Source organism: Juglans microcarpa x Juglans regia, chromosome 1D (genome assembly GCF_004785595.1).
Source record: "Juglans microcarpa x Juglans regia isolate MS1-56 chromosome 1D, Jm3101_v1.0, whole genome shotgun sequence".
Lineage (NCBI taxonomy): Eukaryota > Viridiplantae > Streptophyta > Magnoliopsida > Fagales > Juglandaceae > Juglans > Juglans microcarpa x Juglans regia.
The window spans coordinates 9,061,636-9,087,976 of NC_054594.1; the positions used below are offsets into that span (position 1 = coordinate 9,061,636).

At 37.5% G+C, this 26,341-nt stretch overlaps 1 pseudogene; it reads left to right on the top strand.

Annotated features, from left to right (window-relative positions):
* The first annotated feature begins 23,294 nt into the window (after positions 1-23,294).
* Positions 23,295-25,918, top strand: LOC121260694 (annotated as a pseudogene).
* Positions 25,919-26,341: the final 423 nt, after the last annotated feature.

Sequence of the window (26,341 nt, forward strand, 5' to 3'; positions counted from 1 at the left end):
GCCTAGCTTGGTTTACAGCTCAAACTATCTCATCTCATCTTATATAATTATTATTTATCAAATTTTCACAAAAAATATAATAACCAATTCAACTTTTTCAAATTTTAAAAAAATATTATTAAAAAATTATATTCTAACAATATCTTTTTTAGTTTTCAACTTCTATCTCATTTCATCTGTGTAGCCATACGAGGCTAACAATTGTTGAATGTTTTCCCTTTTGGTGTTACTGGGGTGGGTTTAGATAGACAGTTCAAATGAGATGAGATGATATATTTTGAATAGTAGTGAGATTTTTTGAGTTAAGATGAGATGAGATAGTTTGTTAAAAAGTGTGTATTTAGATAGTGAGATGAGATGATATAGTTTTGACTTAAGAGATGAAATTATTTACTATTCATTTAAGTGGATGTTTTCAAAACTTAAGAAATGAAATATTATGTTTGGATAACCAAGACTACCGTACGAAATAACTCTAGATGAGATGTTTTCATCTGAACTAGCTATCCAAACGCACCTAGTAATTGCTGTCATTTTGTAAGTCTGTGAGACATTTGGCAAACTGCATTTTAAATCTTTCTCTTTCTTATTTAAGAGAAATGATATTTGTTGGTATGCAAATCTTGTGCACTCCTTTTAAATACAATGGATAAATCTCGGATCTATATGAAAAAAATTATTTTTTAATAGTAGATCCTACTTTTTTCAAAAGGAGTGCACAAGAGTTACATACTGTATCCAACATTACTATTCATTTGAAAATCTATTTTTTAAAACTAACCATATAAAAAATTTGGATAAATAAAAAAGTTTGAGTGGTTGCTTTGTGTTCCTTGAATAATTATATCAAGGATTTGTTGTAGCCACAAACATCAAAGGCCTAGCTTACCATCTTAAGATAAACTAATTATTCATCATATTTTAACCCTTCCCATTACGATTATTAAAGAAAATCATGATTTTTTTTATCACAAAAATTGTTAGCATGGGATTTAATAACAAAATTAATAGATAAAAGTTTTCTTTAGAGAATATATTGTCTTAAAGCGAAACAATTAACAGATCTATTCATCACTAGCTTATTTTAAGGAGCCAATTTCTTCTAATTTTCTTTTAGAAAAGAATATAATATGTACTTTGCACTTTGCACTTTGCACACTCAGGTTATCATAATTTAACAATTTGCAGCCTAAATTTTTAATATTGGCTTATTGCACAATATGTTAGGTTTTATTAGTTTGGGATAAAGAATGCAAAACAATTGATAATTTGAGAGTGTAAAATATACTTAACTTTTGTTTTTTTTGTTTTCTCCATCTTTTGTTATCTTAGTAAGAACAGCCCATTTGAAGGTTCACTACTAGTTTTGGAATCCTTAGATTACACCACATTTATATGTATTTTTTTTATTGGCACCAGATGCGACTAATCCAAGAGTGCACAAGTTCTCGACAAGTAATTACACATAAATGCACTTTAGATAATTCATAGAAAAAGTTTCCTACAAATACATATATTGTCTTTCTCAACTTTTTCTCGAACACTTTAAGAGAAAAGGGACAAATCCTTCCAATTTGTACATATGTTCGGATGAAAATGACAAAATGAGCCATTAAAAGCATCCTCACACCACATACCACACATTATTTTTTGATTTTTAATTTTTTTTCTTACCAAATTTGTTGTGTATGGATGATTTGTAGAAGAACTTAATTAGTTTAGAAAGAATAAAAGAAAAAAAAAAATTAAGTGTAATGTGTAGTGTGTTAGGATGATGAAAAACAAAGCTCCTAAAAATAATACCTTTAAAGTTAAAAGGATAGAAAGAGATATTAAAGTCATTCCAAAAAGATAAAAGAAACCTCTATCCCTACTGTTAAAAGGGTTAGAAAGACATTTTAGATAGAAAATATAGGAGTTTAGTCTCTGGTGAAGTTTGTAAAGCAGCAATGAATATTCTTAATGGTAACCCTTTTGATCCTTCTCTTAACTACACACATATAGCCTTGATTCCAAAGTCTAAAAACCCAAAAAGAGTGAGTGATTTCAGACCCATTAGTTTGTGTAATGTCATGTATAAAATAGTCTCAAAAGCCATTTTTAATAGGCTCAAGTTGGTCTTAGCTGAAATCATATCCTCAAACCAAAGTGCCTTTCTCCTTGGTAGATTGATAAATGATAATACAATGGTGGCTTATGAGTTATTACATTCCATGAAAACTAGAAAGAAAGGAAAAGTGGGGAGTATGGCCATGAAGTTAGATATATCTAAAGCCTATGATCGTGTAGAGTGGGTTTTTTTGGAGGCTGTTATGACAAGGTTGGGGTTTTATGAGAAGTGGGTGAGCCTTGTTATGAAATATCTTAAATCAGTTTCTTTCTCTGTCCTTTTAAATGGTTTTCCAGGGCTCAAGTTTAAACCCTCAAGAGGGTTGAGACAAGGTGATCCCTTGTCACCCTATCTTTTCCTTATTTGTGTTGAAGGTTTGAGTTCCCTCCTTAATCATTATGAGAGAAGGAATATCACTAGAGGGGTGCAAGTGGCTTGAGGAGGTACTAGTATCAATCACCTGCTTTTTGCAGATGATTGTATCCTATTTGGTAGAGCAAGGTTAGAGGAGTTGAGAAGGTTACAAGAGGTGCTGCTATTATATGGAAAGGCTTCAGGCCAATTTCTTAACAAAGACAAAACTGTTGTTTTCTTTAGCAGTAACACCAAAGCAGTTGATAAGAAGGCCATAATGGATGCTGGGAATTCTTTTGTCTGTGGAACCTATGAGAAGTACCTTGGTCTTCCTGCCATGGTAGGAAGATCAAAGTTTAATACCTTTAGGAACCTCAAAGAAAGAATATGGCAGAAAATGAATAGCTGGGAGAATAATTTTATTTCACAAACTGGTAAAGAGATATTGATCAAGGCAGTTTTGCAGGCCATTCCTACTTACACTATGTGTGTTTTCAAGCTACCAAAGAGGCTTTGTAACAAGATCAATGGTTTATTTGCAAAGTTTTGGTGGGGTAGACAGCAAGGGGGTAAGGGGATTGTGTGGAGAAAATGAGAAAAGATGGGAATGCAGAAAAGTAGGGGTGGTATGGGATTTAGGGATTTGGAGAGTTTCAATACAGCCCTTCTTGCAAAACAAGGATGGAGGCTTCTTAAGTTTCCTAATTCTTTGGCAGCTATTACTTTCAAGGAGAAGTATTACAGAAAATCCAACTTTTTGGAAACTAAACTAGGTTCACAACCATCCCTTATATGGAGAAGCATTAGTTCAGCTAGGGATTTATTAAAAGAAGGAATTAGATGGAAGGTGGGGGATGGGAGAGACATCAAGATATGGGGGCATAAGTGGCTTCCAAGTCCATCTTCTTTTATGGTGCAATCCCCAGTTTTTGTGTTGCAGGAGGGTGCAAGAGTTGAAGCTTTAATTGATCAGCAGAAAGGGGAATGGAAGGAGGAGGTGATTAGATCCATGTTCAGAATTGAAGAGGCTGAGAAAATACTGACCATTCCTTTGAGCAGAAGTAGAGTAACAGATAAGGTGGTTTGGGGGCCTTCTAAAAAGGGTATCTTCTCGGTGAGAAGTGCCTACTATGTGCTTAAGGAAAAAATGGAGAAGAGTAATGGTGAGTGTTCTAGAGAAGTTGAAGGTGACGAAAGGTGGAGAATGATATGAGACCTAGAAGTTCCTGCTGTGACAAAAATGTTTCTATGGAAAGCTGGGAATGACTTATTACCTACCAAAGCAAACCTGTTTAAAAGAGGAGTAGTAAAGGATAAAACTTGTCCTATGTGTGAAACTGAAGATGAAACTCTTATACATGTTCTATGGGAGTGTCATTCAGCAAATGATATTTGGGGAAGTGAGAGAAGTTGTGTTCAAAAGTGGGGCAGACATGAAGCTGACTTTTGGCTGTTGTGGGAGAAGTGTATTACTTCCCTTAACAAAAGCCAACTAGAGGAAATAGCAGTGACTCTTAAGGAAGGTTTGGTTGAGGAGAAATGGAGTGGTTTTCGAAAATAGAATGGAAAGTCTTATGAGTTTATTGTTATCTGCCAAGGCTACCGTAAGAGACTATCAAGCAGTAAGGAACTCTGAGAAATTAGACAGACCAGTACAAAGCAGAAGGGATAACAACCAGAGGTGGGAAAAACCAAAAAAAGGATATTTCAAAGTGAACTGGGATGCCTCGTTGGATCATAAAAAGAGCAGAATGGGTATTGGCATCATTGTTAGAGATGAGGAATGAAAGCTTGTTGCAGCAGTTTGTGATAAAAAAGAAAATGTTGAAGAGGCAGCAGTTGCAGAAGGCTATGCACTGAGGGAAGTAGTTGACTTATGCAATAGTCTTAATATTCAGAAAGCAAAATTTGAAGGGGATGCTAAGGAGATTGTCATGGCAGTGTGCAGTGAAGAAGAAATGCTTACTTCTTACGGTTCATTAGTTGAAGATGTTAGATTTTATTTCAAAAATAGTGCAAACTGGTCTGTCCAATTTGCTTATAGGGAGAAAAATATAGTTGCTTATACTTTAGCAAAAAGAGCTTTGTTTTTAGAAGGAAAAAAGGTTTGGCTAGATACTATCCTAGATTGTATAGTGGGATGTTTAAACAGAGATATCAACTCAAATTGTATTACATGATTCATCAATGAAATACAGAGGTTTATTAAAAAAACAACAAAAAGATAGAAAATATAGGAAGTCCTTGAGCATCTGTTTCTCTAACACACAAATTAACATAAAAATAAAAAAGTCGAGAAAGAAAATATGCAAATGTAGTTTTCCCAATGAAACCTTCAACTGAGTTGTTACAAACATAACATCATTTAATGGAGGGAGTGGCAAAATAATATTTTTTTTAATTAGCACCGAGTATTTGAGAACAGAGTCCTAACTAATCTCAGGGATGCATAAATCATCGATAAGAGTCTTCCGTAAGTGTACATCTGTTAATTCAAGGGAATTTATTACATGATTCATCAATGAAATACAGAGGTTTATTAAAAAAAAACAAAAAGATAGAAAATATAGGAAGTCCTTGAGCATCTGTTTCTCTAACACACAAATTAACATAAAAATAAAAAATTCAAGAAAGAAAATATGCAAATGTGGTTTTCCCAATGAAACCTTCAAACCGAGTTGTTACAAACATAACATCATTTAATAGAGGGAGTGGCAAAATAATTTTTTTTTAATTAGCACCGAGTATTCGAGAACAGAGTCTTGACTAATCTCAGGAATGCATAAATCATCGATAAAGAGTCTTTCGCAAGTGCACATCTGTTAATTCAACGAAAAATTCTCCCAATCCGATGACTCCTAAAAACGTACCCAAGAGGTTTCGAACCTTAGACGACAATACAACAAAGACCAATGATTTTATCACTTAAGCCAAGTCCTAGTGGTTGAAGGAGCAAGCTAAAATGAAATAAATATAGAAGAATAAAGAGGAATTTGACTCCTTACGGTATGCCAACAACTAGTAATTAATCTTGTTGTCAAAATGTGCCAAATATATAAACTACCATTGACTTGGACCTTTCTTCCCCTACCCACCCAAGGTGAGAAAAACCACAAAAAAAAAAAAAAAAAAAAAAAAAAAAAAAAAAAGAAAAAGGAAAAATGGGATAGTGATATCGATTTTAGCATAACAAGGATGAAAATTGAAGTGCGAAAAGTTCTGGATGCATGACGTTGGCTTGATCTGCTTTGGAGTAAACAGAGCGAAAAGAATATTAGTGCAGAAAATCAACTTCAAAAGATAGTCCAGCCCGTTTGCAGTACAGTAGTTGTTATCCATGGGCAGGGGAGAAAATGAAACTTAAATTCCGCCTCGGGATCCGAAAGTTTATGCAGTACATTTAATTATTTATATTATATCTTTAATACTTCTTCTAACATGTAGGTTAAACCCTCACAAATAAATGAATTTAACAGATAAAATATTTAGTTGAGAATCTTACTTTAATATCACGTGAAATTATCATTTATCTCAAAAGTTTGAATTGATAAAAAAAAATAAATTTAATTATTTATATTATATTCTTAACATAATTATAACCATGCAAACAATCTTTTAATGTCTTAAAATTATCTTCGTTGTCTAGTCGGAAGCTTGCCGCAAACAAATAACTCAATTGAATATAACTCTCCAACACGGATATGGAATACATCCATCTTTTTTATTTGGTTTGTTCAGCATAGAAAGACCTGCGTGGACAACAAACATTAGGAAATATTATTTCCTTGTTCATCTGATGAAAGACCTCTTGTGCGCTCTCAATTTCACCAGCTTCGCAGAACCCAGCAATCACGCAATTATAGGTAACAGTATTTGGTGCACATTAATAAGGATCCCAAAAGTTACCACAGTTGGTTGAATATCCATCACTTTCATCTCGGTCATGAGCATATTCATCCTTTCAAAATCCCCATCCCTTCACAGCCCCGTCAAAACTGCATTGCAAGAAGCGGCTTACAGAGTACCACCAGCCTTCATCACATCATGTAAAACATCCCAAGCACGACCTATCTTTTAATTCCTGCACAACTTGGTAATCAATTGCGCAAGTTTAAAGGTATCTGGAAACACACCGTGTTCAGCTAATTTCAACCAAACAATCTTCTCGTCACTAATACTCCTTCGAAATCAATGCAGCAAAAACAACACCACGTGCAATATCATTGGCATGGGCAGACAGTCTGCATCTGGTTGAAGCATTTCATCAAGCTTGTTAAGCGCCACGTCGATGCGCCCTGATCTGAATAGCACACCAACCACCACAATATTGTAAAAGTGCGTATTTTTGAGAGACGGGTCTAGCTCGTCAACTACAGCCAGCGCCTCGTCCACCATTCCAGCGCTTCCCAGCAACAAACAAGAAGTGTTGAGCCGTTAACTGTAAGCGAGATATTCTATTTATCATCGTTACATTACATTTTAATAGTTTTATATGATTTTGGAGACGGGACAAATATTTTATTAGTTAGACTTAAACAAATATAAATGACAGGACATATTTGAAGTAGAAAATATGTTTTAAGAAATATTTTAGTATTTAAATTGTATACTATTTTTCATTTTTGTGAAATTTAAAAAAGAATGATTATTGATTTAAACAAAGCCTCCTCGCTCTCTCCTCAAATAATAATGAAAGGACATTTGAAATAAAAAATGTTGGCGCTCCCTCCCTTAAATCTGTACGTACTCCCTTCAGGCTTAATATCAAATTACGTAAATTTGTGTATTTATCTCTTTTTATTTTCTCTATATTTTAATATTGTTCACCGCAACGGACGTACACACCGACACCGTATAGTCATACTAGACCACTGCCGGAAGTTCCAAACAACACCGATAGAGACCTTGCCCACCTCAGTGAGTCTTAGGAATGGATATTTCTTCCCTTCCAGGCTGCGTGTTTTGGGCTTTAGCAGTGGCGCCGTCTGTGAGATCGTAAAAGATCTTACGTGCATTTCTTATGTCTGTGACAACCCATTTTGAACAGCTCAAAAGAGACACCAGGGAAGCCATGGAAGCAAGATTGAAAAACATGGCGGAGTGGGTGACGAAACTGACTAACGAGGTGCAAACACTTCATAAAGAAAATGAAAACCTCGGGCAACCTCAACAAGTGTAGGAGGAGAAAGTAGAGTTTAGCGATAGTGTGCATGTGGGGTCCTGGAACACACAACCTGGACCAAATATGGAGGAGGAGCAGAAGGACATGCATGACGAGCTCCGTAGTCGTAGAGAAAATATGAGGAGATAGTAAAGAAGGTGGGTACATCGTCATCAGTGGACCAACTTCTCACGAGCACTAGTCTACCCTACATGGAGGAGGTGATGGTTGTACCTTTACCACCAAAGTTCAGGATCAGAGCTATATAAATGTACGATAGAGGAAGGGACCTTCTTGAGTATCTGGAAACCTTCAGGGCTCACATGACGCTGCATGGCTTCTTGGGAAAATTAGCATGCAGAGCATTCCCTATGACCCTAAGGGGCCTGCACGTGTACAGTTCGGGTCTCTGGCGCTCGGATCTGTAAATAGTTTTGGAGAGTTAGCTAGATTATTTTTGACTCAATTCATGTCAAGTTGGAGGAGGTGAGGCCCAGTGGCGTACCTCCTCACCATCAAATAGGGGGAGGACGAAAAGAAGCACATGACCATTAACGACCAAGACGATAAGATAACCTTGGGTGCGATTCTATGAGGGGTTTGGCTGCGATCCCAATTCATGGATGAACTGGCAAGGAGGACACCCGTAACGTTGCGGGAATTCATGGACTAGGTCAACAACTTCATCAACATGGAGGACACACTTCGGGCCCTGGCGAAGCCATGAAGAAGGGAGTTGGAGAGAGAGGAAGGCGATGGCCTCGGCTAAAGCTAAGGCCCACAAGATGCTGGAGAAGAGTTCCCAAGACAAAAGGAGGGAGGAAGTCATGGCAAGGGGATCGGGACCTCGGTTCGACCGGCCTACATTCACCATCCACGAGGCCGACACTTCTGCCGCCCGAGGAGAGGATGACCGGGGTATTACAAGTCGCTATTGCACATACCACAGGTCTACCTCGGATAACACTAAAGACTGCTTCTCCCAGTAAGGGAAGAGAGTACATGCGGAGCAAACAATGTAGTGCCACCCCCCGGTTCGAAGACTAGAGCAAGAAAGAATGGGAAGGTCGAGGGAAATGAGCAGGGACTGGGTCGACTGACATAAGAGGGAAGACAACACCAGCGGCGGCCGCTGGCACTGGGGCCCTAGTAAGATCATCCTCACTCACCGCCACACGAGGGGGGGGGGACCTCCACTCAGAGAAATCTGAACCATAGCCAAAGGATTTACAGGTGGGGGTGTTTCCTCCTTGAGCAGAAAAGCACATGCCAGGAGGGCCCAGTACCACTACGTGTACTCAGCTGAGTACCATCCTGTCAAGCATTGAAGGGATGAGTCTACCCTTGTCATCTCCTTCTTAGAGGCTGACGAGGAGGGAGTCCTTTATCCCCACAACGATGTGCCAATGGTGACTATGCTGGTCTCAAATTTCACCACCCACATAATCTTCATTGAGAATGGGAGTTCTACAGACATTATGTTCTGGGAGGCCTTCACTAGAATGGGAATAAATGCTGCTTGGTTGCAATTGGCCCCCATGCCATTGAAAGACTTATCTGGGAGTATGGTTCAGCTTGTGGGAACCATCACGTTGTCGGTCCTCGACGGCAGCAGCCCCTTTCATGGTCGACTTCTTAGTGGTGAGAACTCCATCGTCGTACAATGCTATCATTGGAAGGCCTAACCTCAATAGTTTGCAGGCCGTCACATCAACCTACCACCTCAAGATGAAGTTCCCAACTCCCCAAGGAATGAGAGAAATCCAAGGCGAATAGGTCTTGGAAAAAGAGTGATACAGCCAAGTGCTAAAGCATAATGATGGTTGGCTTACCTCAGACGACATCTCTAGAAAAGAATAGGCGATGCACCTCTTGGAGAGCCCTGGCAGGCCTTTGTTTGCGACTTGCCCTATCGGGCTCGAGGGGGAGTAGGGGGTGCATGGCCCCAGAAGGCAAAATGAATGAAAAACTCCCCAGTCAAAAACTCTGTTTCCCCTTATTTTGTTGTCATTTAATGAAAAATGTGATTTTTCAGGATATAGCAACACCCCTACTTCGAACTTTTGTGTTATCAACAAAACACCGACAAGACAATCTATAATTAACGAAATATACAACAACAAAGTCATCAATGGATTGATGTTTACCTTCCCTAAAATGTCACTAGGCGGGAGTAGGTCCAGTTCCAAACTATCCAAACAACATACCTCCTGCAAGGTCAAAGGGAAGGGCTACGCCGAAGGCCGCTCTATACCTCCAGCGATGGAGAGCTAGTTTTGCCCCCCCTAGCAGCTCGAATAGCTTACCCCGAGCCGTATTGTAACGAAGAGAGTACTAGCCACATCGTTGTCCGAATAAGTTACCTCCCCCAAAGGATATCAAAGGGAATGGTAGCCCAAAGGTGTCCCTCCCACGGCAGAGTGCGGGTCTGCCCTTGGCAACCCGAAGACGAAGACTGACCTTTCTTGCGAGCGTCAACAAGTGAGTGTCGGTCCAATCACAAACTACCCGAATAACGTACTCCCACAGGATCAAAGGGGAGAACTAGGCCAAAAGCAGTTCTATCCCTCCCGTGATGGAGAGTGGATCATGCCCCCCTGTGGCCCAAAAAACTTACCCCAACCTTCATCGCAACAAAGAGTAGGATCAGGACCAGCCTGACCCAACAAATACCTTCCCTGCGATATCAACGAGTGGGTGCAGGTCCAGTCTCAAACTGCCCGAACAACGTACCTCCCACGGGACCAAAGGGGAGAACTAGGTCGAAGGCTGTTCTACCCCTCCCATGTTGAAGAGTGGGTCACCAATGGCTAGAACAGCATATCCCGACTCCTATCGCGATGAAGAGCGGACTAGCTATATCGCTGTTCAAACTTACCTCCCCGTGGGATATGATAGGGAAAGGTAGGCCTAAAGATTATCTTGTCCCTCCTGCAATGGAGTGTGGGTTAGTACTCAGCTACTCGAAATCAAAAGACTTTACCTTCCCCGTAAGCTTCAACAGGCGAGAGCAAGTCCAGTTGCAGACTGCTTGAAAAAATTACCTCCTCGCAAGGTGACAGGGACTAGTCGAGCCAAAGGCTACTCGGACCCTCCTGTGGAGGAGATCGGGCCTAACCTTTTGGCGGCCTGAATACTTACCCCGACCTCTACTACGAACGATGAGTGGGTTGAGCTCTAGCTTGGCCTAAAATCTTGCATTTCCCTCTATTGTCAACTAGTGGAAGCGGATTCAATCTCAAACTGATCGAAACAATTATGTCCCCGCGGGATAACAGGGGCGAGTCGAGCCATAGGCCGCTCAGACCCTCCTCTGAAAGAGAGCGGGTTTGGCCATTAGGCCACCTGAATACTTACCCGACTCCCATCACAGTGAAAGAGCAGATTGGCCCTACGGTCGTTTGAAAAAGTTACCTCATTGGGAAACTAAAGGGGTAGATTGACTTGAGGCATCCCGACCTCTTCCCATAGGAGTGCAAGCCTAGTCTTTCGACTATTCGAAGTAAACGAAATCTCCAAAAAGGAAAGACATCGAGCATGAAGTTACACTATGTCCAAGGGTAAGAGCGGGCCCCGTTACAGAATACTTGAAAACTTACCTCCTCGCTAGATAACAGGAATGAGTTGAGCTAGAGGCCACTCGGACCCTCCCACGGAGGACAGCGAGCCTAGCCTTTAGACTGCCCGAATATTTACCCCGACTCACACTACAATAAAGGACAAGCCGACCAATAGTCGCCTGAAGAAATTAACTCCTTTGGAGTTTAAAGAGGCAGGTCGGCCCGAGGTCTCCTAAGCTTTCCCCGGCGGAGAGTGGGCCGAGTTTATGGACCTCCCAAATACTAGGGCAAAAGGCACGAACATCAAAAAACATGGATAGCAGCAGCATGGAAGAAAACAAAGAGCTTAGAGTGATATAGGCCGAAAGATCCAGGTTTGATAGGGATACAAAATTCTAATAGAGGAAGGCAGATGTAGTTCCAAACTGCTTGGATAACTTACATCTCCATGGACGAAGGAGGCAGGCCGAGCCTGAGGCTGTCCTATCTCCCTGCGGTGGATCATGGGATCGGCCCAGCTAGAAGACTACACGATAAAGGCAAGATAAAGTGAAAGAATAAAAGAACCATGTGGGGGAAAACACGACTAGAATAGGAAAACAAAGAAAATCTGGCCTCGTAAAATAAAGTTGCTAAGGCCCCAGGAGAACGACTACATGAAAAAGGTCGACGAAAGTGGGGCAAACAGGAAAGCTGCATGCTAGCGTGGTCATCAGGCGTAGGTCGGGCACTGGCGGGGGGACTATAAGGCCCCTTGCGGCGAATCCTAGCAACCAGATCACCCCCAGGCCTGCAACACAAGGCAAAAGAACGAGACGACGGAAAATGGAATATGCAAAGAGACATAGTCGAATACCATTAACAAAAAACAATATTATCAATCATTGACAACCACAACACATGGCTGCAAAATTATGAAGAGCCAATTACAACATAAAACAACTAGTGCAACGGTACTACAGGAAATTGGGAAGGCATCTTCAAGCTAGATCGCAGGGAGGTCCCAGTTGGACGATTATCCAATAAAGCAAATGAACACAGCACAAACGAATAAACAGGTGGCTAGCAAGGTGGTCTAGAATCCTATGGTTTCCTTCACCAAAATTCTCCCCAGGTCGGCCAAAAAGAAAAATAAGAGAAAGAGGAGAGAATGCACAAAAAGAAAACATAATGGGTAGCTTGATACGACGAAAGTGCAAAGTATTTTCATTGATTAATGTTATGTACTAGTTGCTAGGCGACAACATGCAGGGACATACATTCAGCCAAAAAGGAAAGAAAAGGAAGAACAAAACAAAGGAGCCACAACAACATTAGGAAACTAAGGCATGATACTAGCAAGTCTCATCGCCGGGAATACTAATCTCGGGAGTATTAGGATCAAGATCACCCGGCTCTGGAGCGGCAGGCTCAGGAATGATTAGACCCCGGAAAGCATCGGGGATGTCTTTCCTCCCCAAGTTGTGACTAAACGCAAAGGCCACTTGTTGACAGGAATGTTGGAAAGGTTAAGGCCTCCTAGATAGTTTGTGAAAGTCTTTGAACGCAGTTGCGGACTCCCCAAGAGGTGGTCCTATATCGATTTACATCCTTCGGCACACCCATGCCCTTACGCTTGATCATGAACTCCCAGGAACAACTTTAGCTGCCTATCCTGGCATAGGGCGACCTCCTGTACTTGAGATAAGTCGTCCTGAAGGCTTTGGTTAAGCCGTTCCAACTGTTCTCTCTTCCCTTACCTTCCTCTTGAGCTTTTTCTGGCAACATTCCAATTTCCTGTTCCTCCTGCGCTCATCCTCCAGGGCAAGTTGGATCTTCTTCAACTTGCACTCCAGTTGCTCACTCTCTTCCTTTTCGCCATGAACATAATGAAGGGAGGTGTTAATCATCGAACGAAGGTCTAGATTCTCTTGCTCAACGACCTCCTAGTCGTCCACAATAAAAGTTGCTAGCTGAGAGGTACCTTGGCAACAAGAAAGGCCGACATACAACAATTAGTAGAGGAAGACTAAAAGCAAGAGAAAGGAAAATGACAGAAAGAAATGGCCAAATCTCGTGGAAAAAGCCGGACAAGCACTTGACAACCTGGCTGATGGCCTCTCGTTTCCAGTTGGGACAAAGGAGGGATGCCTTCTATTGAACCCTCTACCTCAGATGTTTGCACTGCCACCTCGGGAGAAGCAGTTGGACCTTTGCACAAACCTCCCAGACCAGAGCCGACTATAATATCCATAAGGGAATCACCCTCCATTGAGCACTCTGCCTGGGTGGGTGATTCATCGCGTAGACCACTCAAACCTGAGCCGACTATAATATTCAGAAGGGAATCACCCTCCTTTTAGTGCTCTGCTTGGATGGGCAGGTCATCAATTGGACTCCTTGGACTCGATCGGACTACAGCATTCAAAAGGGAGTTGCCTCCCGTGCAACACTCCATCTCGACACGATTCTTGAAAGTAGCAGTCGTCGCCACCTTGTCAGCAGCACCCAAGCCTCCCATACGAGCCTCATCCTCATCTCTGAATGAGTAGCTACCGACGACAAAGCAAGATAAGGAAGAAGGAGAAATCCACGAAGTAGAACGTTGCGCCTCATCAGCCTACTCAGGGACCTCGGCTGCAAAGATAAACTGGAGTAGGGCATTTATTTGGACCATGCCCGGGGACACCTCAGTAGCACCAGCTGGCGGTGGCATCGCAGAGGGAGCATCAACTGGAAGGCAGGTCAACTGAAGCGTCAATCGGCGTTGCCAAGGCAGCGACAGGACGATGTACCTCGAGGGTAGCAAACTCCTGCTGTGGAGGAATCAAGTCTCTAGAAAGGGGCTTGATGTCGGCCTGTGTGCCTTCTGGGTGAGGTTTCTTTCCCTTACCCGACTAAGAAGGGTCCGAGGGATGCTTCTGAGTTGGAACAACCTGGAGCTAGGCCATGGTCACCATGTCGTCGAAAGGAATGTGGTGAATGGGAGGTAGAGAATCCCTTAAAATCTCCTCGAAAAGAAAAACTTCTGAGAAGACACTGTCGGGGTTCTTCTGCACCCACTCTCAAACAGTTGCAATACGCTACGCCTCATTAGAAGTAGCCGAGGGATGCACTGCCTTGTCCTCCTGAACCCTCCCCCAGTTTATCTTGATTGGGAACTCGTGACGACTCACTTGGCCTATCAGGAACTCCCAATCCCGGCCATATATAAATAAGATCTTTGTAGACCAATCATTCACCTTGCAATACCTCCGCTCCCGGTTAACCAGGGCGTGTATTGCCCTGAAACTGTAGATGTTACCCTTTTTAAAAAATCCATTTTTTCCGTATCATTTTCTTAAACTAATTCTTAAAATCTTACTATAAGGGCGGTGTTGCATTAACAATCTTCTTCAGATCTCTTGATCAATTATCTCTCGTATAGAAAATCAAGTCAAACATTTTTTTCCAAAAGATTATTATAAAATTTAAATGGTAGAAGTGTTATATTAAGTAACCATCTTACTAACATAGTACATCGCTCATAACATCTAGTTTATGCCCCAGACTATTTAATCTCACTAGTTCAATGGTCCTTAATCCCTCACAAGTTTATAACTCAAAGAAACTCTTGACCTCACGTTATATAATATGTTCATGATTATATTGAGTTATGAGCATATACGTAACGAGACTCTATCATTCATGGCCTTAAGAAAATCTGCTAAAGTAACAACATCAAGTTTTCATCTCATGACATAGTTTTAAGCTCAAGGACATAGGAATGGATCATCTATTGATGCATTAGAGCTCACATAATGATGGAGCAGGGCTCATCCTATCACTCCCTCATATGGTCGTCTATGGCATATACATTATGAAATGTATGTTATGGCAGAATTTCCACTCAATTATGTTTGTAACATTCAAACGTTGTAGGTATCTTTAGTCTAATTGCCATAAAGGCACCCTAACTTGAGTTTTTTAGCACAATTATTCATTCAATGTCTGCCTAAGATCTCACATCTCACTTTAATCAGGCTTCATAAAGTTTTGCAAATATTTCATGTACGACTCTTGTAAGTCTCATTTTAGTCAAGCTAAGGCGAAATTCTTTAAATTTATCTTGAATGCTCTCAAAGCATCAAGATGTTTACTTACTCGCTTTCCAAGTACCAAAGTAATCAATTTTTCTCATCATGCTTATTATTCAATTGCCAAGCTGATCGTCCATATGAGTGGACTGATCTTTGTCCGGTGACATCTTTATAATATCTGATTTTCACTTAGTATCAATTACCTTATAATATGAGATTAACACAACAATCTCGCCAATACAATATATACTAATAATATCAAATGTAAACTAAAGTTTAAGGTATCCTTAATACAACATATATCGATTATGATGAAGAATCAAATTCCTAACATAAATTTGGAAAACATTAGTAAGAGGATCATCTACCATCTTACTAGTAGAGATATATTATAGGATTTATCTCATCTTATGCAACAACATTCCAAATGCATTAATATAAAATATCAATATGTTTAGTTCTGGCATGGTATTTGGGACCATCGGCATATGACAAACTATCATATTATAATTGTATATCTTAACAGCTTCATTTGCAAGAGTCGTAACTTCTGAGCACTAAAAAAAATTCCTAACCAAACAGACTCTTATACAACTACTGAACAAACAATGTACTCTTACTCTATCATGAACAAAGTAATGCATGATTGTTTCTTGCTACACTAAAAGATATCTCCCCCACTAAGTATAAATGCAAAAGTCATCGTAGATTATGCTCATATTTATCACTAGTCCAATTAGCATCACTATAACCTTTTAATCTCATGTCTCTACCTTGAGAGCAAAAAATGAGGTTTGTTGTCCCACAATGGTATCAAAAAACTCATTTAGCTACTTGCCCTTAATAGGTCCTAGGTTACTCTGATAAAGACTAACCAATTCAACTACAAAACAAATGTCAGGCCATGCAACATAGCATACATCAAACTTCTAATTGCACTTGCATAATGAATTCTAGTCATCTATTTCTTTTCATTATCATTCTTAGGCCAATGTTCTAGGCTTAACCTTCGTTTGTTTTCGCAGATGAGATGAAATGAAATGAGTTGAGATTAAAGTTAAAAGTTAAATAAATATTGTTAAAATATATTTTTTAATATTATTTTTATTTTGAAATTTTAATGAATTGTTTATTTTATTTTGTATGGACATTTGAAAAAATTATAATGATTAAATGAGATGAGATGAGATGATTTGTGAAAACAAACAAGATTGGCAAAATGATTCACGGGATTATCACTTCGAAAAAAATAATCACCTCAAAATAAAGATCATTTTTGCACAATGGCTCTACAGCTTAGGTTCCCACATGGAGTTCCCGATCAAAGATTCGAAAATTGTTCTAGTGACTGTTTTGGTCGAGGTACTGAAATATTTCAATATCAATATCATTTTGGTATATTGTTTCGAAATAGTCTATATATAGATAAATTAATTATATGTAAGAAAAACTAGATTCCAAAATAACAACAATATAAATCATAAACTCAATAATTATCAATCTAAAGCTATTCCCTAGGCTTTCATGTAGCCCATATTGGCATAACATGATAATTTACACTTATCCTATTTGCCAACCTAAAATCACATATTTTTTAAGCTTGAATTCGAGCATTATTTTTCCAAGCTTATGTTGTAGCATTAAATCAAATATTTGTATATCTTTGATCAAGAGCTCGAGTAGCACTTTCCAAAGCTTACGTTGTAGCATTATTCAACCAAATATAAGTAGCTAACCTATATATTTCTAGGTTTTTATGTCGTATGCAAGTGTTTGATATATTATGAAAAATACATGAACAATTGCATCGAATGTGGCAGCAAATACATGAACAATTGATAATTAAACTTAAACTTAACAAAAGATGCATACATGGGTTTCTCAATTTATATATAAGCTTGGCATATAATCTTTTCAAATAAACATGATTATGTGGACATTGATCTAAATTAGTGGTCACTCATGTACATTAGTCTACACTAATAGAAAAGGATCCGTGGTTTTTGTACTAATGGAGAGGACCTTGATCTAAACTCTACCCAGCTTTTATTTTAATGCGTCGACTTGCAATGATGAAGATCGACGATCTGCTTCGAGAAACAGAGCAGGAGTTATAGCTTATGAGTCTGCCGTCACATGGAGAAGCACAAGGCTCAAACTGACTACAAGCTTGTCTGCAACAGTGTGGAGGACTGGAGGTGGTGTTGGCATGTCGCACTGTTAGCCACGGCGCTAGGGGTTTGGTTTTGTAGAAAATACGAAATGGGTTGGGCGAAATTAAGAGAAACTTGAAGTGACACAAAAATACGAAATGGGTCTTCATTTTCAATTCTCCATGAGAGTGATGTAGCAAATCGACGAAAATGCCATGAGCTTCACTGTAATTACAAAAATTCCATGGTAAATGTTTCCTTTCAACATTTCAGACCGAAATCTTAATTTTGGCCGATACACTGAAAATCGGTCAGAATTGACCAAAACACACTGAAATAGCCAAAATTTGACCTGGTACTAAATACCTACCTTCATCGTGCTAATTACTGTTCCAGCAAGGAAAATTCTGATCATTCTGGCTGGTACAAAATGGTATTCAAAACTTTGCTACCGACAGTGCTTTTTTTTTTTTTTTGCTTTTTTCATGAATTTTTTACCACGTTTAAATATTTTTTAAAAAAGAAAAAAAATATTCACAATATCGTTAAAAATACTTTTTTAATCATTATGTAAAAAGGAAAAAGAACTTTCGGGAGCCCTCGTATGTAAGAGTAGCATCTCTCTTAATCTTATATATAATATTATTATATTATATACAAATAGTTTAATGTGCTTGTTATAAGAGCAGTAGCATTAGTGTAGGCAAATGTAAATACAAACCAAGAATTAACTGACAATCCCACTAAATTGTCTACATTGGAATAGACAAATGTATTTTTTTTTCCTTACAAGCTATAGTAAATCTATATATTTGGAGGGTTACTATTCCTCATCTATTGAGTATTTTATGAGTTATTTTTCTCTCCTTCAAAATATTATTAGGATATTTGTTCATATATTTTTATTACTCACTCAATTCTTGAATAGATTGTAGACACGAGCAACCAAACATGTAGCTTGAGATTGAGTTGGGTTAATAGATTGTAGAAGAGTACCAACTCGCAAACGATACGTCATATTGGATAACAAAACTCTAGAAAAAGTGCTTAAAGTTGTCACCTACCAACTCAAGATGTGTCTAGGGTACTTGTTACTTCTGCATGATGTGCTCTATGCACCTAATGTTCAATGTAATCTATTTTTAGTTATTTATATATTGAAACTTGGTTTTACTTTTCACTTAAATAGATCTGACCTGGACCTTTTTTTGGATAGGACTTTGTATGAACATAGTTTTCTTTCAAATGGTTCCTTTATGTTGGATTTAAATAAGATAACTCCCCACTTTCTTTTATGACTTCAAATGATGATGATGTTTCTAATACATTAAAATATCATGCTAGACTAGGCCACATAGGAAAAGATAGAATGGCTAGACTAGCTAGAAAAGACTTATTGGGGTTTCTTGCTAATGTAAGTCTACTTGTGTGTAAGTCCTATTTAGCTTGTAAAGTCTATAGGTAGCTTTTTGGAAAGGCTTCTAGGGCATCTTATCCATTAGACTAGTCTGTTATGATACTTGTAAACCTATGAATGTGAAGGCATGTTGTGACGCCTCTTTTTTTCTCATTTTTATATGTGACTAGTCACATTTCAGTTATGTCTATTTGATCTTCTATCACTTTGAGGCATTAGACTGCTTCAAGCACTTGATAGTTGAGGTTGAGAATCATAAAGAAATGAATTCAAAATTTCTAGGGGCTGATTGGGGGTTTGAATACTTGTCTAAAATATTTCAGAGACTATGTGAGGAAAATGGAATATGTTGACAATTACTAATTCCTAGCACACTATAAGAAAATGGTGTAGTGAAAAGGAGGAGTTGTGCCTTGTTGAAAATAGTTCTATCAATGATGATGCAAGCTAACTTGCCTTGTCGTCGTTATTAAAATGAAGGGAAATCTTTCATGTTTTTTCGTGCGACCTTGATGAGACTACCTCTTATGAGGAAGCACTAAATTCACATAATTCAAATAAATGGTTGGCTGCTATAAAAGGTAAAATGAATTCTATGAAAAAGAACCAAGTTCAGGAGTTAGTTGATCTTCCACTTAGGATCAAATCTATTGGAACAAATGAGTTTTTTTTTTTTTTTTTTAAATTAAGCACTTGGCAGATGAATCAATTGACAAGTACAAGGCTTATCTCGTGGCAAAAGGATATACCCAAAGATAGGATATAGATTATGAAGAAACATTATCTCCTATTGTGAGATTTGTTTCCACTCATCTTATTCTAGCTAGTTGCACTTTGAGAGTTTGAACTTTTCTAAATGGATGTGAAAATTGTATTCTCAATGGAGAACTGAACGAAAAGATCTATATGGATCCACCTATTGGTTTTAAGGCTAAGGGACAAGAGCGCAAAGTATGACAGCTAAAATGTAACACCTCGCCTAATTACCTTATAGAATTAACCCTTAATCTCTCTTGGAATGAGCTTTTCGGCTTTATGTTTTTTTAGCATAAGATTTATTTTTTATTTTTTATTTATTTTTCCCCTTAAGGGAGTTAATTAGATTTATTTTACCCATTAAATTATGGCACTTAGCGACATTAGAGGTTAAGCTTAAGGGTTAAATATGGGTGGTTAGTAAGAAAGCCTATTAGTACTGCACTTAAGGCCCTTAAACCTTTAGAATGTTTTAGGCTAAGACTTAGAAGCCTTAAACCAAGTCTTATAAGCGTTTAAGTCTTTACAAGATAGCCTTAGAAAGAGTTGACCTAATTGTGAGGAAGGCATAAGGCTTTTTGGGCCTAACTTGGTATTAGCGTTGACCGATGGCCCATTTATGTTAAGGCAAGTCTTTCAAGACCCATCTTTGTGGATCTTGAGGCCTCTCATGACCTCTTAAAATTTGGAACCGATGCCTCCCACCAACCCACACCCAAAACCCATAAACCATGCCACTCCCACTCATGGCCTTTTTAAGCCCAACAAAGCTCAAATCCTTGTCTTGCATTTTCGCACTTCTATTTGAAGCCCACATACACCATACCATTGATTTTCCTTAAGTCTAAGTAGTATGCCATGCCCCTTAGGACTCCCAATTGTCTATAACGAAGCTTCTAACTTGAGTTAAGGACATTAATCAACTTATCCATAATTAGTGATTTTTAAACCATGTTTTGAGCTTAATTTCATTCTTAATATTTTTAGCCATTTTGATATAAAATTTACTTGCTTTATTATTTAGTTGCATCATTCTTAGATCATATTAGAATTCTAGATAAATCTCCACACATGTTTAAGGGTAACTAACCAATTTTTTTTTTTCCCACGAAAAATAACACAAAACCGATGGCATCAAACCACCACCACTCGACAACACCCTTGCATTCACCTTTTCCCTTTGAGCTACCACTTCATCATCACTTGGCAGCCAATCCCCCACCTTCAGCCACCTGGAAACGTGTTCTCTCTTTTCTATAACTATTTGGAAATGAAAAAAATGTGTTGCAACCAATTTAGAAACACTTGCAAGACCTTTAAAGTAATTAAGTTTGGCTTGCAACACCACATGTGATCCACTCAGTTTCTGTATTTTTGAACCTCTATCTTTTCTATAGTTTCTCCTGAAGCACTAACTCGATCTCTACAACCATAGCAGTTCTAAAAATCCTTCTAGCCAATGAACATGTCCGCACCAATAGACTCAACAAACTTGAAGTGACGGAAGTTTGTTTATCAAGAGAGATTGTGGCTTGAATGGTTAGAGTTTCTCTCAAGAATGTCATGAAAAATCAGCAACACCTTTTGCTTAACCCTAAATTTTGTGTATAATAATGTATATATAGGTAGTGTTAGTTTAAGGCAATGAGTCCAAATCAAACTTAATTTGCCGGACACGTAATTTTTTGGTCAAGCAAATGTTGCTCACGCATTGAGTGATTTGACTATTTCAATTTTGCTCAAGTATCACTAGAACAATCAAGTAATCTCTTTATAAGAAGTTCGCTCGAGCGCATATAGAGTGGGATGTTAAGTGAAGCCAAGCCAACTTTGTATGATAATAGCTCAAGCATTTTTCGAGCGTATGTCAAGCCGAGATTAACATGTTGTACTTTTTCCTCATATCTTATTCATGTAATTTTTTAGTTTAGGTTTTGTCACATGAATGTACCATTAATGTATATTTTACGTCAATAGTTTAATTAGGGATATTATGATAATTTTCAACAATGTTAAATGAGTACTGCTACATCCACAAAAGAATTACACAAAAATAATTTCACAAATTAACGTGATTTCATCTTATCTGTTAGATCTACTTGACAATAAAAGTAACTTCATAATTTGACGAATCACATCAAGTTACGTCAGTTTGTGGGATTGCTTTTGTGTAATTCTTTTTTGGCTAGAATATTTTCCATGTTAGATTGCGCAATTTTTCTATCTGCACGTTACTTGATTCGGTTGCGTCACACTCATTTCGAAAGCAAGGATATTACCGGACGGTTAAGTGAAGGAAAAGAAAATTTGTATTATGACTCTTAAATATGTCCACTCGTGCATTTTATTTATTTTTAATGATTAAGGAAATAATTGTTAGTAAATTAATATTTTTTATTCTTTTTAATGATTAAGGATATTTAAAAAATATTTAAAAGAAAAGGACAAAAATATATTTGTCCTGGTTTCATATTTAGAGTGCACATCTAGCATTGTCCGAAGGAAAAAGTGGTATAACAATTAATAAAAGTAATAACTTGATAGACTTATAGTTCGATATTCATTCACCTTCTTAAGCGTTCTAGTTTTTTGGGGTTGTTTGTGAAATTAAATGAGATAAGATATCTCATTTTAGATTTTTTTTTATAATTTTATTGCCAATCATCATTTAAATATAAAATATTTTTTGAATTTTATGTTATCAACATTTTCATCTAATCATTAACTAATTATTACAATTTTTCCAAACTTCTAAATAAAATACAAAAAAATACAACTTTATAACTTTATAATATTATATTCAAATAGTTTTTTTAACTTTATAATGTTTTTATTCAACTTTTCATCTATTCTTTCTCAAAACTCAATAAAACATCTTAATTCAAACTATTTTACTACTATTCACAAATTCTTGACTACAATTTACAAAATTTTCATTTCATCTCATTACCCAAACAAACCATCCTTTATTATTATTATTATTATTATTTTACAAGCAATGATAGCATCTTAAGCTAACGTTGAACCCTTTGGTATTATATAAATTAATTACAATTTGTTTTAAAATTATAGTTGTCACTTTGTTTTAAGAGTTTTGCTACTTATCACACTCACACACCACATTTTTTTTATTTTTTAAAATTTTTAAAATTTTTTTTTGGTTTTATTCTTCTTAAACTTATTAAATTATTCTGCTCATCATCTATATACCATACATTTGATAAGAGAAAGAAATTAAAAAAAATATGATGTGTGGTATATGGGGATGATAAATAGAATTTTTCTTGTTTTAAAATGCTACTATGCGTCTTTACATGGCACCATATTGCCACGTGGCTTATTAAGAAAATTAAAAAATATATATTTAAAATAAAGTAGATTTAAAAAAAAGATAAATTTTAAATTTAATCTTCGTTTAGTTACACAAATGAGACAAAATAAAAATTGAATAAAATATTATTTTTTAATCTTATTTTTGTTTGAAAATTAAAAAAAAATTGAATTATTTATTATATTTCATTTAAAAAATTATAATGATCAGATGAAATAAGATGATTTGTATAACTAAACGAGGTATCATTTCTATACTTCTAAGTTTGGGTTTTAAATTTTTTTATTCGTTTAATAAACGACATGGCACCCTATTCTGAGCAAATCAAATAGCAAAATAAATGGTATAAATTAAAGAATATTGTACCATTGCGTACCTTACCCTTCCCGGCAAACCCGATCCGGAATAACTCTGAACCCATTAGCAGCACTGCTACGTCTATTTCTGTAACAGTACGACTGTACGATCATAGCTATGCAGCCTTTGCCTTTGGATCAGTAGTAGCACCGATATGTCGACCAATTTTATTTACAAAACCATCGCTTACTTTCAACATAATCATTTAGTGAAGCATCGATTGACCTAAACAAAGAGAGTGAGAGGAAAATGGCCTCAGAGGAATCACAAACCCCAGAAGGAGAGGTTCAATCATCGTCTTCGTCTTCGACTTCGACTTCCTACTCTTATAGTTGGAAGGAGCGCGTGTTCATACCTACTCTTCTAGCAGGTTTCATTTCTTGTTATTCACAGTTGTTTAATTGCGTAGAAATCTGAACACAACATAGAAACAAGAAGAAAATTCTCAATCTTTTAGTTATCTTTTACTTTTTCGACGACAACAAGAGAAGCCCATCATTTCTAAACCAATCTTTCGTATTGGGTGCAGTTTGGTATCGATAATCTGACTCAGCGTTATGGGAATTTATAAGTTATTGAATTTTTGGGCAGGGATTGCTGGTGGAGGAGCTGGCTTAATTTCGAGGCATAGGAAAGTTGACGGTCTCGCAAAGACTTCTGCTACCTATGCCACCAATCTCGCCATTGTGTCACCGGTTGCTATTGCGGTAAGTTATTTATATTTTGATTTTTGATTATGTTCAGTTTCAGTCTGAGTCTTGTGGAACGTTGAAGTGTTGTGATGATTTTGGATTATTGCTTTATTTACTCATTTTTTTTAATGTGAGGTTTTTTATTTTGATATAGACATATTGGATCCCCGTGTAGTCGGGCTTTGCTTAGATTCTATTAATAATTTTAAAAATGAAGTATGCAACTATTGCAAGAAAAAGAAAACCCCCTTCAAAAACGAACTGCATCACTTGGATGCTTAGACTGTTCGAATGCCAAATGTCCAGGATCAAGCCATATAGGATAGAACTCCAAAGAGTGATATCCTTGGATGCATGCATTTATCCCAGTACTCCACATGTTTCCATGACTTATTACATCTCAAGAAAATGCAAGGCGACCAGAGACATTGGCTTTGGCTGTAAAAAGGGCTATTCTGTTCGATGACATTGGAAAAATGTTGAAGGATGGCGTAGTCTTTGGAGATGATGTTGTCTAAATTTAGTTATCGTTTGGATTCGAAGATGAGTTGAGATGAGTTGAGATGGGTTGTGAATAATAGTGAGATGGGTTGTGAATAGTAGTGAGATTTGTGAGTTAAAGTTGATGATAATAATGAATAGTAGTGAGATGAGTTAAGATGAGTTGAAATGAGTTGAGATGACTTGCGAATACAAACTGGGCCGTGAATTATTTTTTTTATTTGTTTTGACAGGAGCACGTGAATTAATGAGAGAGGCTTGGAAAATAGGACCTGATGATCTTTTGAACTCCGCAATTGCAGGTTTTGGTACTGGTGCTCTGCTTGGGCTTCTTCAAGGTTAAATTCAATGACTCTCTCTCTCTCCCCCCTTCCCCAAAAAAGCTTGCGTGTTGTAAATAATATGTATGCATATGTTCTTTGTCAAAAGTACTCTTGGAACAATAATCTGCAGCCATGCTGGCTGCTTAGGTAGGTGCTCTAATTCACTTTCCAAATATAAAAATTTCTAGCTTGGAATTCTATTTGGTATCTTCTGTATGAAGTATAAAACTAGTCAAGATGGGTGAGCCTGAATACAAACTTCAAGTATTTGTGGACATGGAACACAAAATCTTCTAATTTTGAGGAATCTTAAACCAAGTAAGAACATAATCTTTGGAATTGTGGACTTCATCCAGTTGGTTGTCCTGTAAAACATTGCTAAAGAGTGCATATCTGTTTACTTAATACTTACCAATGCTCTTGGAGGGGATGGGAAGGAGGGAAAATGTGGACGCTATAAAGAATGGTGTTGTGCAGGTCTATCAAACTAGGTGCACTTAGAGAAATAAGAGGCTGCTACTTCTAGTCTGTTACCCTTTACTGCCATTTTTAAGCCTTGAATCTCCCTTGTTCTGCTTAAAATTATATATTTATACTAGTTTTTTCTTTGGGACATTAGGTGGTCAAATTGCTGCTGTCCGTTACTCTATCATCTTTGCTGTTGTGGGTACAACTGCAGATTTTACAACATACAGACTAAATCCTCTCTTGAAAAGTTACAGTGAAGGGAATAGAGAGAATTCACATAAGGGTGGCTAGTTGAAATGGCCGGTGTGGTCTCCCATCCAAGTGCTTGACGAGGAAGCCATTGCAGCAAAACAAGCCCGGGAACAGGAGCTCTATTCACAGAGGGCACTTGGCAAACTAAGCAAAGAGGAATCTTGAGTATAACTTTAGTCGTCTACCTCAAATTCCTGAATCGGTTAATAAAAATATTTTTGGTGTCCAGCAGATGGAATGACTAGAGTAAACAATTTTGACAAAAGTTGTTTTGTTTATCTCAGTAAGAGCATTGGCAATGGTCTAGCTATTGTCAAGTCTAAAATTTGACTGAAAGTTAAGATTTTGACTAAAGCCAAAGTCATTGGAGATATCAATTTACATTAGGCTATCCATCTCAAAATCAAAATAATAATATAATATTATGTATTTTTTTTTTTATATTGTTTATGTTCACATAGACTTCGCATATCTACGGTGTTCCACAAAAAAGAGTTAAATCTCCTAGTCTCCATGTAATAAATTCTAGTTTCATCCATTCTTGGGAAAGTGCAAATTAGTGAAAATATTGTGCGTTTAGTGCAATTATAGTAAGATCTAATGATGTGTCTAATTTTCTGTCAAATTCTCTCAGAAATGTAGAAGAAGTTAGAATTGTAAGAAATCCTTATTTGGTAAACTTAATATTCAAATTGGAACATGATAATGCCCTTCTTCTGATGCCCAACGAATTTTCCGGAGGAGCAGTATATGAGCAACCCTCAATGGCAGTCCATGAACTATGACAAGTGACAACTGATTTAGAAACTTGAGGTGAACAACTTGGTAGGGCTTCTAACTAATCGTCC